Source organism: Polyodon spathula, chromosome 13 (genome assembly GCF_017654505.1).
Source record: "Polyodon spathula isolate WHYD16114869_AA chromosome 13, ASM1765450v1, whole genome shotgun sequence".
In the NCBI taxonomy this organism is placed as follows: Eukaryota; Metazoa; Chordata; class Actinopteri; order Acipenseriformes; family Polyodontidae; genus Polyodon; species Polyodon spathula.
The window spans coordinates 30,125,749-30,142,748 of NC_054546.1; the positions used below are offsets into that span (position 1 = coordinate 30,125,749).

Genomic DNA, 17,000 nt, shown 5'->3' on the forward strand with positions numbered 1-17,000 from the left:
CAGTAGAGAATCATCATATAGCAAGGAGACAAAAGGAATGGAAAGAGGACGGAGGGGTTCTGAATAGAATACAGAATACACAAAGCTGTGAAATCGTAGTGAACTGAGTCATTCTAGAAATCATACTGGTTGTGCAATTCCTTTCATTAGGACTTGCATTTCAAGTTTTGAAAGAAACACATGTATTTTACTTAAGGAAAGTTATTTATTCATCAGGTGTTCTAGTGCATATGTTTTCAATGTAGACTAATGAAGATTACTTATTTTGATATCCCTAGAAGAATCAGATTTTAAGAAGCAAGCATCTAAAAATTGCAGTGGTCTCCAAATAGTATTAATTTACTGTCAGTGTAGTATGACTTGGTGGGACATTTGTTGCCAATTTTAACCGAAAGCAATATATTCAGATTGTGGTTGTTTTTTGATTTATTTTTAAAGTTCAAATGCATCAAATTTGATTCTAAAACAAACTACGTTTAGTTTTGTTGAAATGTTTGTTGCCTGCACTTTACAAAAGATGTTCTTGTTATTTTAAAAAATGTAAGTGGATTATTAAAATAATTAAGAAAAACAATATTTATGAATGCAGCCTTCTGAGTCAGTAGCATACATTAAATCCTAGCTGGTATTTTGTTTGTCTATATAGAGAAAGACATACAGCTGATCTTGCAGGTTCAATGTAGGTCCCACTGCACTTGAAATATCAGCATCTCACAGATCTGTCAGTCAATCAGCTGTGCTTAATCAATTCAGTTTCAATTCAAAGGTGCTTTATTGGCATAACTAACATCGGCAGTATTACCAAAGCATTTTCAAAGTACAATATAATTTACAAAGTGCTCACTGTGTGTCCATCAACCTGTGACAGGCGGCTACATACTGGGCAGGTAGTGGGGCGGTGTATCCCTCTATCAGTGTGACTGCCAGTTATTCTTGGTCCGTCATGTGTTGGAAATGTGGGAGAGGAGTAGTTGTCTTTTTTTGAAGACTATGTCCCTTGTGTGGTCGTATTTATCAGTGTAGGAGAAAGCACATCTCTGTCTCGACCTCTCCTTATACAGTGACCACTTAGCCTGTTCTTTCTGGGTAGCCAGGTTTGCCTGTGTCAGCCTTTATTAATGGCCAGGCTGTGGTTACCGAACCTGTACTTGGTCAGGATCTGCCTCTACCTTGTATTTTTGACAGTGAAGAGATACTCTGCTAGGGTAAAGTTTCTTTTTAGGGCCCGACAGCAATCAAGTTTATTTGGGGGTTTTGTTTCTTTGTCCCATTGTAACAAATAGGAGTTTTTGATTTGTTTTACAGTTTGATTGACTCTGATTGGCAGTGTTTTAGCAGTGCTGTCCTGAGTCTGGTTAGTGTTAGTGTAGTGAGCTTCAGGACCAGCTGGCTTTATCTCAAGCAGTAGACAGGGTTGGTTGTCAAGTGCTAGCAGATACAACAGCTGATATTCAACAACACGCCTCATGCTCACTAATAACAGGGTTTCTTTCAGCCAGTTTCTGTATTTTATGCCGTTGATCATTTAAGTTTCTAGATGTCTTTCTTGCTTTGAATGAGGCAGTCCATGTATCTTGCACCCACCCTATGAGTTCAAGCTGGTTGATCCTCCCTGTTATCTTACTGTATTACAGGTAAAAAGATCCCCAAGAGGCACACATACACAGACCACCGTGACCCAAATATATGTATGATCACTGTTTGGGTGATGTAAAAAAAAAAAAAAAAAAAAAAGAAGTTTGTTATTATCAACATATAATTGTATGTATACTCCATTTAATCGGTTGTAGCAAAGTGGTTTGCAGTGCGCAGGTGTAGAGATGATGTAGTGCTCAAGACCGACAAACAGCAGAGTACTGGTGAAATGGTGATTTAGTTATAATCCAAAGTCTGATGACAACAGCAAAGAAGGTAGCAAATTGGGAAACCATTGCAGAACACCCGTCTCTCGTTCAACAAAAGCTACTTCCAACTTCATAAAGCAACTCAAAGTAAGTATATTATGTGATAATCCATATCTTGCATGTCTACATTTCTTAAATAGATAAAATTATCATTTTAATGTTTGGTGTGTTTATGCTTAATTAGTGAATTTTATGATACAGGAAAAATATATTTAGTGCAAATTTGAGTAAAAGATAGCGCCCGTGCTTATTACACAGTGTAACAATTTTTTTTTTTTTTTTTTGTTCCTGGGTAGTAAGTGTTATTTCCTAATTGTTTATGCCTCAAAAGTATAGAAAATGGCTATTATTCCCCACAAACTTTGCTTTTGTGACCAGGACAATGATATTTCAAAATATCACTATTTCCAATGGGAAAATGGGAAAATGTGTGTCCTTTCGTTCACATAAAGTCAGAAAAAAACAACATATGAATCCAAATTAACATGTATTTATACTAAAGTAATACAAAAATGACTACAAAAGATTTGGAAGTGAGTAGTTTTTCGAGATTTACGATTATACTGTAAATTTACTTCAGGGAAACCCCGTTTAAGAAAGCTGTACAATATCTGTTGTCGCTCAAGGCCAAACTGGAACTCAGACATAAACATTTATATATACCCTCCTGTATTTTAATATAAAGTTATGAGCATTTGGAAGGCAAATTTCTCTAGCTAAAATGAAAACTGCATGGAAACACACAACCCGAAACTACTACCAAAATAGAGTAAGAACTTATTTCCATGGAAATGTTCCACATCAGGGTCTGTGCAACCAGACCTAATTGTTGTAGCGGTAAGCAGGTTTCAAGGTGGTGGAGGGATGAAAACTAAATCTAAATGTAAACAACCAAACGGTAAACTAACTCATTAACAGGATCTACTTTCTGAAACAGCTGAATGCACAAAAGGTGTCCATTATTGCTTATAAAGACCCTGAGAATAAGTGTGAATTATGTCATTGCAATCACTCAGGTGAAATAATGTCTTGTAATTTGCTCAAACATCAATATTTTTCAACAAAACAGTCAGGAAGTATTGTAAGGTCCCTCATGTCATAGAGTAACATGTTTTTTTTTTTTTATACATGTATGTCTAAGCAGAATATATAATAAAAAATACTATGTATGAAATAATTGTGTGGGGTGTGTGGGGGGGGGGGGGAGTTTGTATGGTTTCTGAAATACTTTATAATGTTCCATCGACAGGGTACATCCTGTCCCTGTGTGCATTGTATTATTATTTAATATGCTCAATTAACTGCTAAAGCGGAACAACGAGGATGGAGAGTCCAGGTTTACCCAGTGGAGGTGGGTTGTCGAGGATTTGTGGCACACTTTACAACCCGGTTTGTCAGAGATGGCGGGTTTCAGTGGCCAACACTTGCGTCGCACATGAAGAACTTATCTGAAGCAGCAGAAAAGAGCAGCAACTGGCTGTGGTTGAGACAGAAAGATTCCGGATGGGGACCTCAAGCACAATAGAAAGAAAGCAATGCTGATATACGGGTAAGTAAGATGGGCTGAGTTGAGTGGAGGATGGAGGGGGGTGATGTTGGGACACCAGAAACACTGTTGAGCCTTCTTGAGGTGGTGTGGGCTAGTCGACGAAACAGAGGACAGAAGGTGCCCACTTGAAGACCCCAGAGATGTACCCTACTTAGCTCAATCCAGACGGTTGTCATGCTGATGCGCTGGGGAGACCGCACTGTGCTTGTTCCCTGGGGCCAGCATCGCAGCCAATGAGTGTGCTGATGCGCTGGGGAGGCAAAATAAGCTGATCCCTGGAGCCAGCATTACACTTCAGCCATCAACACCAGGCAGAAGAATATCTACATCAACAGACAGAAAGAGATGCGAATGGATAGAGAAACAGATGGATCACATTATTTACTGTAAAGCTACGTCTTAGTTGGTGCTTATCTTGGCGAGAGCCGAGTTCAAATCAGCATGAAGTTTTAACATCTACTCTCATGTAATGGAAATCATGTATTATTATTTAAAATGTATAGTTGTGTGTAAAAACACAACCTTTTTTTATTATTGTTTACATCCCAGATGGGGTTAAATGCCCCATCCAGATAAAATGGTGAGAACGTGTGGTCAACAGCGAGTGTGTTCAGAGGCAGAATGCGTTGGGAGGTGAAGGAAAAGAATAAAAGAAAGAAATAACAATTGCTAAGCATGCTAGTTTACACAGCACAATACTTGTATGGTTCCATGTTCTGTTTGATTGTTTTGGCACTGTGCCATTTTCTTTTGTGTGCAGTGGTTTGTTTTGTTCAAACCTTCCATACCCCAGAACTGTTGACTGGCTACTTACTGGCCTGATGTCACCACCAGCCATCCTGTTCACAGTTCCCCAGAGTGTTCTGAAAAGAAAAAAAGAGAATTTTCTGCTGTCTCTTTAAGGACAACTCCACCCCCAGGACACAGCCCCGAAAGGAAACGTACTTACAGCTTCCTGGCCTTAGATATAATTACAGTACATGAAACAGGTAAATGCTGGTTACTTGTGTAAAGTATCTAACCCTTTACAATCCTCAAAACAGCTTTAGGTACAAGATCTGATTCTTTTGTAGGTAAGTATCTTGTTTTGTTCAGCAGTAAACATACAGGAAACCTTAAAACAAGTTATAAAGTCCCTCCTATAAAACTTTAGCAGTAAACTTGTTTGGTAAATTCCTTACACATTGATTTATTTTCATTCTAATTTTACATTTTAATTTGTAGCACTAATCTTTTTTTATTATTATGTGGTTTGCAGATCACCCAAATGCAATTTTTTAAAGCTTGCAGTAGGATTGTAAAGTGCCTTATGCTCTGTAAAACTGTGTGTTAACTTAATAAATTATTAACTACTTGTTTTTAAGCATAGTACAACAGTTAACAGACTGAATCTGAAATAGCTGACAAATCACATATATTCCAAATGATTATATGAAGCGTGATGATAAAGGTCTATATTTTATGCAGTATATCAGTCCTTTAAAATGAGAAATGTGTATTCTGTTTTCACACAGACAGATCATTCTAATATTTATCATAGCTTTAAAATGATTATGCATGACAATGTGAAGAGATACATGGAATATAGTGTATCTGCTGTTTTGCTGATTAGAGCACTACACTACATCACCCACTTGGAAAACTGGTTTTGCAATTCATTAACAAGGTGTATAAGCCCTCTAGGTCATGGCGACATAAACTGTACATACTTATGACTGTTTACTGTCTTCCAATTAGTTAATGAAGGCATTATTTCAGAAAATACTTGTCTGAATGTACTCAAAGTTTGCACATTCCAAGTAGTTCTTCAATATACTACAGATGTAGGTTTTAAAGGGCATGGTCCTCCAGCTATATCTAGCATGACTATTTTGGTATCTCTTCCTTTGGTACATTCCTTCTTATATAATTGAATTAAGTCTATTTCTCCATTCATCTTCCTTCCATCTATGATAAAGTACATTGAAGGCTAGATGCTTAATAGTTGTATCTTTGTACATATAACAAAGCAAGCAATGGTATAATATGCAGCAATACTAAAAGAACCTTATTAAAATACTAGAAAGACTTGTCTTTTTCAGTGTCTTCAGTGGTCAAATGAGGTCAGATTCTTAGATACAAGGGTTTGGTTTTGTCTCCACCTCCCATGGTGTGACAATCTTTTTTCTTTAACAGAACAAAATGAAACTGAGTATTTTGCAAGAATCGACTACAAAGAGCCCAGTCACAAAGCTGATCTGAAAACTCTGACTGAACTCCACGAGCACCACATCAGGTCGATCCCGTTTTGAAAACCTCAGCATTCACTGTGGGGAGAAAATCACCTTAGACCTGGAAACCATCTACAACAAAATTGTGAGAAACAAACGAGGGGGATGGTGCTTTGAAAACAACCAGCTCTTCTCCTGGGTGTTGAAAGAGTTGGGGTATGACATTACTTACCTGGGAGCAAAGGAACCTGGCCCTCTGCCAAATTGTTTTGAGTCTCATCTCTTCATCAAAGTGCTTGTTGATGGGAAGCCATACGTAGCTGATGTGGGTTATGGCATCTTCTGGCAAATCTGGCAGCCCCTGGAACTCATTTCAGGGAATGACCAGCCTCAGCTTCCTGGTGTCTTCCGTCTTGTTGAAGACAAGAGTGTTTGAGACTCAGGTCTCATGTCCCAAATGAAAGCTTTGGTAGTTCCTCCATATTGGCCAATAATCTTTTTAAGAAGTATTACAGTTTTACTCTGGCGCCACGACAAATTAAAGATTTCACAGAGATGTGCACTTATCTCCAGACATCTCCAGAATCTTTGTTCACCAATAAGTCTATCTGCTCCTTGCAGACCACCACTGGGTTTCGGGCTCTGATTGGGTGGACTTATTGTGAGGTCACCTATAACTACCAGGAAGGTGTTGATCTGGTTCATGTGTCTACAATCCTTGATGAAGAAGTGGAGAAGGTGCTCAAAGAGAAGTTTGGTGTGGTGTTAGAAAATAAACTTGTGTCTGTTAACAATAAAATGCATTACTAAATCTGTTTTATCAATATGTTATCAGCCAGAAACAACCATTTGACAGAATGCTTGGTATCTGATTTGGATGAAAGAAAGCAGAATAAAAACAAAAATTTATATGAACTGTTATTGCTGGTATGATGATTTTGTGCAACAGAGAATTCATTAAAATATCAATTTACTTTTTATATATATATATATATATATATATATATATATATATATATATATATATATATATATATATATATGAAATGAAAATACACATTCCTTTCAAAACTGCACATGTGAGACTGATCTGGATAGCTGCAGGGGTGACCAGGGAAATGAAACCACAACAAGGCATGGTGGGGCAAACAGATGCTATGGCGCTCAATGTTTTATTAAACAAACAAATAAAATAAAAGCTTTAAACAAAACACTTTCAAAAACAAAAGGCACGAGGGTCAAAACACACAAACAAATGGAACAATAAACAAGTATATTTTACATATATATCAATGTTATTTTTCCTCCTTTCTCTGTCATTTATGCACCTCCTTCCAAATCCTTTCCACCATGCACTGGCAAACTGCAGGTCTTTTATATTATGGCCGAGGAGTTGCTAGTAATTATCTTATTACCCCTCGGCCATAGTTTGCATGACTGTCAGCTAGTTAAATATTCAGTAGGTAAGTCATGCATTCCTACGAGGAAAACAATAAATAATACAAAACAGTACCATGGCGGACAATATCTCGCTCATCCAGCCAAAATATAATAAAATACAAATAACATGGCTTTTTGCTGGCATATATATTTACATAAATCATAATATAAATAAATCATAAATAGTGCACAAATATACGTAAAGGTGGGACAGTCCGCCACAGAGACCTATATAGAGAATGCCATACACAGCAGGTAAGATTACTGTGATTTTGAGTTAGCTACAGTAGAAACCTCTAGTATGAACATGCTTTGAAAGATTTATTTTCAATAATGCCCAGGGTTAAAAGACACTCTCCAAAATCGATCAAATTTCTTTGAAGTACATTTTCAAATGAAACATCACATCCATATCTGGTTGACAGGGTTGCACGTTCAGTTGATGGCATACTGTAGCTGGTGTCATTTTAATACAACCAATGCACTGCTCATTAAATACAATTAATCCAATTTACTTTGATCTTAAAAAATATTAGTACAATCATCAGACAAGAACAACTATTTGACAGAATGTTCTGATTTGTTGGGAGGATGGCAACACCTCGAATTTCAAAACCCAGTCTTCCATTCAGTTGTATGTTTGTACATGTGTTTTGTTATATTATAACAGAATTGTTGTGGTGTGAATAACATTGTGTAGGTACTCCAAACAAGCAAGACATCTCAAGGGGCATATCCAGGTAAGCAAATATTCCAATAAATAAATGTGTCAGAGGATCATGTGAATGCTGTTTAAATGTTATTTTTAGTACACTGTCATTAGGATTGTTGTTATACATTTTAACTTTATATATGTAAATGATTTTTAACACAATGAAAGTTTAGTGAATTAGGTATACAATTTATTTAAATATAAATTAGTCTCCAGTCACCCACTTCAAAATGTAAGAAATAAGATCCAAGTTCTACATGTTCCCGAACTTAGTTATATCTTATTTCTTACATCAAAATGTAAGAAATAAGATATACCTTTAAGTTCGGGATCATGTAGAACTTGGATTCCCTTGACAATAATCAACATACACACAACGTGTTGAAATATAAAACAATATTTTATTTCAGAATAGAAAGGGTGCACAACTAATATAATATTACAGAAAGGAAAGGAGATTGGTTAGAGATATGCGTGAATAGTATACAGTTCATTGATTTCTTAGTCAAACGATTACAATGACCACAGCATTATTAGCGTACATGGTTAATGTATTAATATTAAGGCTGATCACACAAATGTATAATACAGCCAATACTTCTATCTCATTGTAATTGATGTTTTATATCAAAATTAATTCAACTTCCCATTCAGAACGGGATCCAACATTCCAGTAGCCAATTTAGCAAATTAGTTTTACTATGTTAATTTAGTTTAGATGTGATCTATCACAATAAAAATAACCTCAATTGCTTATATATTCAAATTAACTCAGAAATAGGGCTATGATCAAATTATCTGCATTCATGAGTCAACTTCGAGTAGCACAATTCAACAAACAAAATACATTTCTTACACACTCTAAAACAGGAAGTTATATTCTATTCCTAGAACAATTTATCCACTAACTTGACAGCATTAGCTACTGTTAATTTCTCAAGTCATAAAATATTTAATATTCGATATGTTTAATACTTATCAATTTTCAACAAAGAAGTCAATCTTCTTTGTTGATGGACACTGCAGCTTCTCTCTCTGGATCTGAAGTTTCAACAAAAGAAGACGACAGTAATTTGCTTGAAGTACTCATTGTATTGTGACGGTTCGCAATAAACAAATAGTTATTTTCAAATGGAGATCAGCTTGTTGATTTCCAGTAGTCTTGCAGCATTATCTTTGACTTGTCAGGAGTATTCCAACTGGAAACAGTAGAGTTCATCAGATGTAACTCAGTCCTGAGAATGCGTTGCAATTGAAAGGTTATGTAGTTCGCAGAAGTGCTCTCGTTGCAATTCTTCTGTACAGCTAATACACAACCTTATGCCCAGCTGTTGGTTGCGCTTCAGTTCGTTTGCATGGAAACCAAGACCCACTTTCAGATCAAGGCAGTGTCCCATTTACTGGTTCAGTTTCTTATGGAACAAAGAGCTAGGGCCTTCTCAGAACATGATTTTCTCAGCACATCTTTAGACGAAAGATTCTACCATGATTCCAGCTTTACCATTACTTTCTTCAAGATTCAGAAACTTTCTTCAGAGCAGTTCAGCTCCCATTTTGTTCCTCCGGACTACTTCTACTCCTCATGATTGACAAAGTTCAGAGACTTTGTGTGTCGAGCCTTGTGTTTCATGTCGGTGGTGTTGTTTCTCCTGTGGGGAGTTCTGTTTCTAGTGTTGGGAGCGCCGTTTGAAAGTCGCTCTGGTTCATTTTGTTATCCTCTCTTCGCCCCTGTGATTGGATAATTTGTTTATTTTGGGCTGTGTCCGAATCCACGTGAAGTGTTTCCCATTGGTTTTCCTTGTTTCGAGAGTCCAAGTGTTTCTCAATTGAACCCGTCTGCTGTATTTATGAGGGGTCCTGTTCTCTCTCAATAGTGTCGAGGCATTCCAAAACCACCTGGTTTCACCTTTTGAAAGACACTGACAGGTGCTACAGGATTTATTCAGTGATGGTGAAGATAAACCACTTGTCCAATATTTAGTTTATCACTTTTTAAAAGCATTCTTTGTCAGTGGGGGTGTTTGTGAAAAGAAACCAAACGGACACAGATAATGGCTTAGGACCCCGCTTTTTATATTCAGTTTCTGTTAATTTCATGCACAGAACAATATTACGGCCCAATCTGACGCTACAGGGGGAGTTTCTGTGTGTGCACATTTTTCTTGAGACATTATGCTCTAGCCAAATGAAAAATTTACATTTCGGGTTTCTATTAGCTCAGTTTATTTTACTCGAAGTGGAAAGGAGTAGGTCAGTATGCAAATTAGCCATGCACAGCGTTCTCATGCTGTTTTTGCAGACAACTCAGGAAAATGTGGTTCCCTTTCATTTCAAAGACGACCACCAATGACAGTACGTATGGGATATGCCTGCCCATTGGGTAGGTATCGCTGAGTGCTCTATACCAGAGCTGCCATTAGGTCCTTCCTAGGATGATGCACTCTGCCCTGCCCACTGAGGGGATAAAACTGTCACCCCAAGGAAGCCATTTCTCTTTTTCCTTCTCAAGACAGTACGGTAAGACCTGTGTTGAGCTGAGCGTATTGCTAAAAAAGAGTTTCTCGAGTCGAATTGAGTCGATGTATTTCCCTTGCATTCATGCTGAAAGCTAGCTTGCCGCTTTCCCAGAATCAACGACTTTGAAAAAAACGGAGCCTTTTGGCCTTTCTGTCTTTCTGTCTTTCAGCGGCCTCTTTGCTTGTGTGGTAGGCCACTCTTTGTATCTGTCTGTCGTGTCTGAGCGACTGCCTGTGCAGTCATCCACGAGTGGTTGTCTATTCTTTCTGAGAGTACACAGTTCCTCCACGGGGCTAGGCCTTGCCACATCCCCACTGTCAAGTAAAGCCTGCTGGCTGCGTAGGCCCGCCCACCTCGGTCTGCTTCAACTTGGCCACCGTGGCTTAAGCCTATGCGCTGACCAGGTGTGTGTGAACGCAAGGTTAGGGTAGGCACATTTGTGTAGCACTCAAACCCTCAATGTAAGGTGACAGAAACGCATCTCAAGCGGGCGTATGCAGAACAGGCACAGGCAAACTCGCCTGTCTAATACAGCGAGTGTGCTTACTGCTTACATGGACGGTGTACAGGGCGAGGCCCCCCTCCTGAGCCGGTGGCCACAGAGTTAAGTCTCCTGTTCAGCACATTGCTGCAAATCTCCGGTCTCCAAGGGCAAATTCTTGGCCGGAGCCTGGCTAGTTTGATAGTGGCTTGTAGAAAGCTATGGCTGTCACAAGCCAGAGTTACCGATGCGGATAAGGCCAAGATGCTTGACACGCCTATATGTCCAGGACATACCTTTGGGACAGGAGGTCTTACAGAGATCCCACCAGGAATGAGAGGCTTCTCTGCAGATGGCCGCGTTGCTCTCCCCACGAGGCAGGCCTATCCGTAGGCAAGCTCCTCAGATGCGGACTGTCACTAGAACAGTTCCAGTCCCCACGGCTCAGCTGGATGACCTAAGGCATCGTCTACAGGGCACACGAGCAGCGAGCAACCGGGCTCAAACCGGCACGCAGAGGGAACGCAGGACGTGGCCAGTCCACACATCAACATCACAGGAGGCGTTTTCAGGGCCAGTGGCCTAAACAGTCACTCCAAACTGCCTCGCCACAGCCTCAGCAGCCCGAGCAGGGCCCCTGAAGGCTGGTGGCCAAAGACCCCCTTTTCAGCACAACAGCCACAGTACTGGAGTGCTTGCACCTCAGAATCCTGGGAGCTTGCCACCGTGCAAAACGGGTATGCACGTCAGTTCTGCATGGTTCAGGGTATGTGAAAAAGTGAACCCCTGGTTTTATCAGCTCAATTAAGGGGATAATTAAAATCAGGTTTTTAAATAATTAGTTAGATCTTCAGGGGTGAGTTTGGGAGGCCCCACCCTATATAAAGATCAGAAACTTTGTGAGTCTGGGCTTCACCATACAGGTGTGTGGAACCATCAGGCCACGATCTCTGAGGACCTCAGAAAAACAGTTATTGATCCTCATCAGTCTAGAAAGGGTTACAAAACCATTTCTAAGGATTTGGGGCTTCGCCAATCCACTGTCAGACAGAATCCAGTCTACAAATGGAGAAAGTTCAAAACAGTCACTCTACCCAGGAGCAGTCATCCTACCAAAATCTCTCCAAGAACAAACCGAAAAACCATCGAGGAAGTCAAACAGAACCCCAGAGTGACATCCAAGGATCTGCAGGCCACTCTCGCCTAGGCTAATGTGAGTGTTCATGACTCAACTATCAGAAAAAGACTGAACAAGAATGGTGTTCCTGGAAGGATAGCCAGCAGGAAACCACTGCTCTCTACGGCTTGTCATCATTGACACAACCATGAATTCTGCACTGTATCAGAAGATTCTACAGGAGAATGTCAGGCCATCCATCCATGAGCTGAAGCTGAACCGAAAATGGGTAATGCAGCAAGACAATGATCCTAAACATACAAGCATATCTACAAAAGAATGGCTGCAGAAGAAGAAATTCCATGCTTTAGAATGGCCTAGTCAAAGTCCGGACCTAAACCCCATCAAAATGTTGTGGCAGGACCTGAAGCGAGCTATCCATGCAAAGAAGCCCTCAAATGTCACAGAGTTGACGAAGTTCTGTAAGGAGGAATGGGCCAAAATTCCTCAAAACCGATGTGAGAGACTGACCAACAGTTACAGGAAACGCTTAGTTGAAGTCATTGCTGCTCAAGGAGGTGCCACCAGGTACTGAATCTAAAGGTTCACAAACTTTTTCACACATGGATATTGAACGTTGAATCATTTCTGGATAAATAAATGTTGAAAAAGCATCATGTTTTTGTGTCATTTGTTTAAACAGGTTATCTTTATCTATTATTAGGACTTGGATTAAGATCTAATAACATTTTAGGTTTGAAATATGTGAAAATCCTAAGTGGTTCACAAGCCTTTTCTCAGCACTGTACAATACATGAAATAGGTAAATGGTGGTTACTTATGTACTGTATCTAACTGACACAAACAGGGCTGTAGTGGGTAACGTCAGACTAGAAACAGGAACCAACACAGAATAAACAGAGGTGGAGTTTGGCGAAGCTGAGCGATTGTTTTCGCTCGGCTTTTAATAATCGAACAGACAGAAAATAAAAGGTTGTAAAAACAAACGAAACACAGGACATGGCACTGACAGCCAAAACAAAGGTGAGCTGCTATTATTTACTTTGAATATTATAAGCTCCATCTCCAATCCCGTTCTCCACTCACCAAACACACAACCCCGACTAAGTAAAAACATGCTGCTTTTATGCAGCTGTACAAAGACTCGATTGCTAATCAATCATTCAATCTGAGTCTTGGTATAACTGCACGTGAATTAATAAAAGTGCAATTCCCCGTGCTCACATATTATTTTACCTGCACGTGAAGTTCTGTGCAATTCTCATGCCTAAATACAAATATACATTTCAAACCACTCGTGTTACACAGACCCATTTATATCCCATGTATCAAAGACTATACACCAACATTAACACACTACACATAACATACAACACAAATAAATAGCCCAGGGACGGGGCACTTTACCCCCCACGTGAAGGCATCCTTAGGAGCTGTTGTGCAGGCATCCCCGAGCGATGATGTGCAGGGAGTCAGGATAAGCTGGGGTGCGGGTTTTGGCCCTCTTCTTGGCCACTGTGGTCGGGCAGTTCTTCCCCGTGCTTCCCTCAGCAGCCTCTGCAAGGGCTGCTGAGGACCGCCAGCATCTTGTCCTGGTCCTTCTAGTGAATGGAGAGACAGTTCCTGCTCCTCTCCCCCTAACGGTGATGGAGGCAGAGGCAGCTCCAGCTTCTCTCCTCGTGATAGTAGAGGAAGTGATACCAGCAGCTATTCATCCTCTGCTGGTGGAAAGGGACCCAGCAGGCATTCACCCCCTCTACTGGTGGACGGGGACCCAGCAGGCATTCACCCTCTGCTGGTAGACGGGGACCCAGCAGGCATTCACCCTCTGCTGGTCGAGGTAGCGGAGGCAGAGGCAGCTCCTGCTGCTCTGCTCCTACCAGTGGAGGTGGTGGACGCGGTAGAGGCATATGGTCTTCTGCCGACGGAGGTGGGAGCTACGTGTAGTCTACCCTTGTTACAGGGAACTGGTGCGGCTCTCTCTCACTTGCAGGGGACTGGTGCGGCTCTCCCTCACTTGCAGGGGACTGGTGCAGCTCTCGCTCCGGGGGCAAAACTGTCAGGCATTCTTCCTCTGCTGGTGGAGGTGGAAACAGCAGGCATTCTTCCACTGCTGGTGGAGGTGGAAAAAGCTGTCCCTCGGGCTTTGGATTCCCGCGGTCCCCCTGTATGGGTGCTGGACTTTCACTGTTCCCCCGTCTGGGCGCTGGACGCACGGGCTCCTCCCACTTGGGCATTAGTTCCCCCTCTGCGTATTGCTCGGGGCATAGGGACAACGTATGCCCATATGCCCCACAGCCAGGGCACTGGAAAAAGGCCTTCAAGCCATCGTCCCCAACCTCCTCTTGCTGTTGAAGCTTTCCTCGCCCCCTTCTCTTCATGCTCCTTCTCCCCACTTCCTCTTGTGCTGGTTCCTCCTCCTCCTCCTTTTCCTGGAAGGGGCAGACAACCACTATGTGCCTGTACACCCCGCAGACGAAGCACTAACCTTGGTCCTCCAGACTGCCGAGGAGCTCCTGTAGCTCAGTGCAGCTGTCTCTCCAGCCTTCCTTTTTTTTATTTCCAAAAAACTGTGCTTCCTGCTCTGGTCTGCACCTAGGAGGCACTGGTAATCCCACGATGACACCACGTGTCACAAAGATGGCTGTAGTGGGTGACGTCAGACCAGAAACAAGAACAAACACAGAATAAACAGAGAGGTGGAGTTTGGTGAAACTGATTGTTTTCGCTCAGCATTTAATAATCGAATAGTCAGAAAATAAAAGGTTGTAAAGACAAACAAAACACAGGACACAGCACTGGCAGCCAAAACAAAGAGACAAACGAAAACGAACTAAACAGACAAACACAGTGAGCTGCTATTATTTACTTTGATTGTTATAACCATCGTCTCCAATCCTCGTTCTCCACTCACCAAACACACAACCCCGACTGAGTAAAAACATGCTGCTTTTATGCAGCTGTACCGAGACTTGATTGTTAATCAATCATTCAATTGGAGTCTCGGTACAAGTGCAAGTGAATTAATAAAAGTGCAATTCCCTGTGCTCGCATGTTATTTTACCTGCACGTGAAGTGCTGTGCAATCCTCATGCCTAAATACAAATATACATTTTAAACCACTCGTGTTACACAGACCCATTTATATCTTGTGTACCAATGACTATACACCAACATTAACACACTACACGTAACATACAGTGGCTTGCGAAAGTATTGACCCCCCTCTCCTTGGCATTTTTCCTATTTTGTTGCCTTACAACCTGGAATTAAAATAGATTTTTGGGGGGTTTGTATCATTTGATTTACACAACATGCCTACCACTTTGAAAATGCAAAATATTTTTTATTGTGAAACAAACAAGAAATAAGACAAAAAAACAGAAAACTTGGGCGTGCATAAGTATTCACCCCCACAAAGTCAATACTTTGTAGAGCCACCTTTTGCAGCAATTACAGCTGCAAGTCTCTTGGGGTATGTATCTATAAGCTTGGCACATCTAGCCACTGGGATTTTTTCCCATTCTTCAAGGCAAAACTGCTCCAGTTCCTTCAAGTTGGATGGGTTCCGCTGGTGTACAGCAATCTTTAAGTCATACCACAGATTCTCAATTGGACTGAGGTCTGGGCTTTGACTAGGCCATTCCAAGACATTTAAATGTTTCCCCTTAAACCACTCGAGTGTTGCTTTAGCAGTATGCTTAGGGTCATTGTCCTGCTGGAAGGTGAACCTCCGTCCCAGTCTCAAATCTCTGGAAGACTGAAACAGGTTTCCCTCAAGAATTTCGCTGTATTTAGCACCATCCATCATTCCTTCAATTCTGACCAGTTTCCAAGTCCCTGCCGATGAAAAACATCCCCACAGCATGATGCTGCCACCACCATGCTTCACTGTGGGGATGGTGTTCTCGGGGTGATGAGAGGTGTTGGGTTTGCGCCAGACATAGCGTTTTCCTTGATGGCCAAAAAGCTCAATTTTAGTCTCATCTGACCAGAGTACCTTCTTCCATATGTTTGGGGAGTCTCCCACATGCCTTTTGGCGAACACCAAATGTGTTTGCTTATTTTTTTCTTTAAGCAATGGCTTTTTTTCTGGCCACTCTTCCGTAAAGCCCAGCTCTGTGGAGTGTAAGGCTTAAAGTGGTCCTATGGACAGATACTCCAATCTCCGCTGTGGAGCTTTGCAGCTCCTTCAGGGTTATCTTTGGTCTCTTTGTTGCCTCTCTGATTAATGCCCTCCTTGCCTGGTCCGTGAGTTTTGGTGGGCGGCCCTCTCTTGGCAGGTTTGTTGTAGTGCCATATTCTTTCCAGTTTTTAATAATGGCTTTAATGGTGCTCCGTGGGATGTTCAAAGTTTCTGATATTTTTTTTATAACCCAACCCTGATCTGTACTTCTCCACAACTTTGTCCCTGACCTGTTTGGAGAGCTCCTTGGTGGTGCCCCTTGCTTAGTGGTGTTGCAGACTCTGGGGCCTTTCAGAACACGTGTATATATACTGAGATTATGTGACAGATCATGTGACACTTAGATTACACACAGGTGGACTTTATTTAACTAATTATGTGACTTCTGAAGGTAACTGGTTGCACCAGATCTTATTTAGAGACTTAATAGCAAAGGGGGTGAATACATATGCACGCACCACTTTTCCGTTATTTATTTTTTAGAATTTTTTTAAACAAGTTATTTTTTTCATTTCACTTCACCAATTTGGACTATTTTGTGTATGTCCATTACATGAAATCCAAATAAAAATCAATTTTAATTCCAGGTTGTAAGGCAACAAAATAAGAAAAATGCCAAGGGGGGGTCAATACTTTCGCAAGCCACTGCACAACACAAATAAACAGCCCAGGGGCGAGGCACTTTGTCACACTAACCCATTACAGTCCTCACCACAGCTTTACACACAAGAAGGTCCGATTCTGGTTGCAGTGTATTTTGTGGGTAAGTACCTTGTTTTGTTCAGCAGTAAACCTCCAGGAAGCCTTAAAAAACAAGTTATAAAGTTCCTCCTAGAAAACTTTAGTTTGGCAAACTCCTCACT

General features: G+C 41.0%; 1 pseudogene; it reads left to right on the forward strand.

Annotated features, from left to right (window-relative positions):
* Positions 1-4,270: 4,270 nt before the first annotated feature.
* On the forward strand, positions 4,271-6,545 carry LOC121325306 (annotated as a pseudogene).
* Positions 6,546-17,000: the final 10,455 nt, after the last annotated feature.